Here is a 3,627-nt window from a genome sequence, read left to right on the forward strand (position 1 = left end):
AACAGACATGATGAGTCACGTTTGTCACCCGGTGCGCTCCTTATTTCCCGCTATGTTATGGGGGAAAATACTTCGGTTCAAATCAGTCACTATTCTCATATTTCTAGTGTCAGTGTGCTTTCTTCTTGCTCTTTTTCTCTTCTTATTCTATTTTTTTACTTTGGCTTTGTTTATTTGTTTATTTCTATCTCTGTCTCTGTCTCTATCTCTGTCTCTGTCTCTGTCTCTGTCTCTGTCTCTGTCTCTGTCTCTGTCTCTGTCTCTGTCTCTGTCTCTGTCTCTTCTCTGTCTCTTCTCTGTCTCTTCTCTGTCTCTTCTCTGTCTTCTCTCTCTCTCTCTCTCTCTCTCTCTCTCCCTCTCCATCTCTCTCTCCATCTCTCTCTCCATCTCTCTCTCCCTCTCCCTCTCCCTCTCCCTCTCCCTCTCTCCCTCTTCTCCCATATATATATATATATATATATATATATATTATATATATATATAATATATATATATATATATATATATATATATATATATATATATATATCCAACACATAGATAGATAGATAAATAGACAAATAGATAGATATATAGATAGATATAGATAGATAGATAGACAGATAGGTAGATAGCTAGATATATCCCTACATACATAAGGAGGAAAGGAGTGACGAATAACACATAAGCAGAGAGAGAGAGAGTAAGAGCAAAACCAATAAGCCAACAAAACCTAATAAATAACTCAGCCCACTATAGCACAATACGCCCACAACAGCTAGAATACGCCCACGCCCATTTTTAGTTGAAATGGATTTCCTGTTCGCTGTATAAAATCTTGCTTTTTTTATTTTTCTCTGTTTTCTTTTTTTTTCTCTCTCTCTCTCTTCAGCCATTTCTCTTTAATTAACTCTCTCTCTCTCTCTCTCTCTCTCTCTCTCTCTCTCTCTCTCTCTCTCTCTCTCTCTCTCTCTCTCTCTCTCCTGCAACAAAATCTTCTCTACATGTTCATTCGCACATTATTTAAAGGAGGAAAATGATGCTTGCTCAAGTAAGAAGCTAAGATACTAATAAAGCCTTTATGTAATGCCATCATACGAGTGAGTTTTCTGTAAAAGATGTTTTATCTGTTTCATTAAAACTTTGTATCAGAATGGATCACCCTTGCCGACATGCCAGGTCTCGAATGTGTAGACTTTTATTGGTATTGTAGTAGTTACGCATATACGCACGCATGCGCACACACATACACACGCACGCACGCACGCACACACACACACACACACACACACACACACACACACACACACACACACACACACACACACACACACCACACAACACACACACCACACACACACACACACACACACACAACGCACGCACGCACACACACACACACACACACACACACACCACACACACACACGCACGCACGCCACACACACACACACACACACACACACACAGGTGGCGGCGCAGATCGTACGGACGCCCACGCGCCTATCTACAGAGCCTCGGGCGGGGTTAGGAGGGGAACGCCAGAGTGGTCGTGAAGGACGCGGAGAAGTAGAATGGGGGGAGGAGGAAGAGGGGGAGGATGGGGGGAGTAGAATGGAAGGAGGAGGGAGAGTGGAGAGGACGCGGAGAAGAGAGAGAAGAGTGGAGAGAAGAAGGAGGGGGGATAGAACGCAGGGTCGTAGAATGTATGGAGGATGGAAGGAGAAAGGAGATGGGGAGAGAAAAGAATGTAAGTAGAAAGGAGAGGGGAAAAGAAGCACAAAATAAGGAAGTTAAAGAGAAGAGAAAGAGTGAAGAGTGAGGCGGGGGGGGGGGGAGGACGTAGTAGAATAAAGAGAGGAAAGACAGAGGAGACGTGAGAAGAAGAAATAAAAAGATGAGGGAAAACAAGCGATGAAGGAGGTGGAGAGAAAAGGAGGAAAATAGCGAAGGGAGCAGGGAGAGATAAAACACAGAGAGGAGAAGGACGGGGATAGAGAGACAGAAGGAAGAGGAGGAGCAAGACAGGGGAGGAGGAGGAGAAGGACTGGAGGAGAGGGAGAGGGACGAGGGAGATGGAGAGGGACGGAGGAGAACGAGAGAGACACAAAGAAGGTAGAGAGTTACGAGGAGGAGGAAACAGACGCGAGGAGGAGAGAGACGGTAGCGAAGGAGAAGGACAGGGAAGAGGAAAATGACTGGAGGAGGAGGAGGAGACAGAGAAGGAAGACAGAGAGGAACGGGGGAGGAGGAGACGGACGCGAGGGGGAGGAGGAGAAGGACAGGGAGGAGAACCAGGGGAGAATGTGAGAGACAGGGGAGGAGGAGGAGGAGGAGGAGGAGGAGGACCACGGGGGTGGGGGGAGAAGGAACAGGGAAGGATGTGGGAGACAGGGGAGGAGGAGGAGGACCAAGAGGGTGGGGAGAAGACCAGGGGAGGATGTGAGAGACAGGGGAGGAGGAGGAGGACCAAGAGGGTGGGGGAGAAGGACCAGGGGAGGATGTGAGAGACAGGGGAGGAGGAGGAGGAGGAGGAGAAGGACCAAGAGGGTGGGGGGAGAAGGAACAGAGGAGAATGTGAGAGACAGGGGAGGAGGAGAAGGACCGAGGGGGGGAGGGGAGAAGGGGAGTCAGCTAAGGGCGATAGAGGGGTGATAGAGGACACGCCCCCAACGATATGAGAAATGAGACACTCACGTAGGTGCGTCTGAGAAGGGAAGGGAAGGAGAGAATAAAAAGTGGGAGAGAGTGAGAAAAGGAAAAGAGAGAAAGGTAAGAGACAGAGAGAAAGAGAGGAAGAGAGGATGGGCAAAAGTAGGGGAACAGAGAGAGAGAAAATGAGGATGCGGGGAAGAGGGAAAGTGGAAGTAAAGAGGGAGAAGGGAAAGAAAAAGATACGAAATAAGAAAGGCACGAAGAAAGGATAAAACTTAGAACGAGAAAAGAAAATAAGAAAGAAGAAAATTCAGAATAAGCCGTAAACGAAGAAAAAAATACGAAAAAGAAACAAAAGAAAAAAAAAGAAGGTAGAAAAGGATAAAAAAAAATGGAAAAGAAGCAGAAGAAAAAAAAAGTCGAAACACAATAAAACAAAATTAAAAAAGGCGTTTCTCGAGAATGGAAGAAGACCTCCCTTAACAGATAATTTTGGAACATTTAGGTAATCTTTATGGTATTTCCTCCCTCCTTCCGAGGCCTTTTCTTCTCTCTCCTTTGCCCCCTCTTTCTTTCTCTTTTTTTCCTTTTTCTCCGTCTCTTCTGCTTTATTCCACACTTTCTGTACCTCTTTCTTTCTCTCTTTTTCTTTTTTTTCGTCGCTTTATTCCACTCTTTCTATGCTTTATTCTTCTCGTCTTCTGTTTTCCTCCATTTCTGTTTTATTCCATTTCTTATTATTCTTCCTTTTCCTCTTCTTTTTTCTCCACTCCAGTTTTATTCCATTTTTTTCTCTTCTTCTTTCATCTCCTTTATTCTCTTTCTTCACCATTTTCGTTTTATTTTGCTTCATTCTCTTATTCCACTGTCTCTTCTTTCTCTTTCTACACTTCATCTGCTTTATTCTGTTCCTTCTCTCCTCTTCCTCTCCTTCCTCTTCTTGTTTATCAACCTCTCCTCTTCCTCTCTCTCCTCTTCTTTTTTTCCTCTTCC

This window comes from Penaeus monodon, chromosome 3 (genome assembly GCF_015228065.2).
Source record: "Penaeus monodon isolate SGIC_2016 chromosome 3, NSTDA_Pmon_1, whole genome shotgun sequence".
NCBI classification, from domain to species: domain Eukaryota; kingdom Metazoa; phylum Arthropoda; class Malacostraca; order Decapoda; family Penaeidae; genus Penaeus; species Penaeus monodon.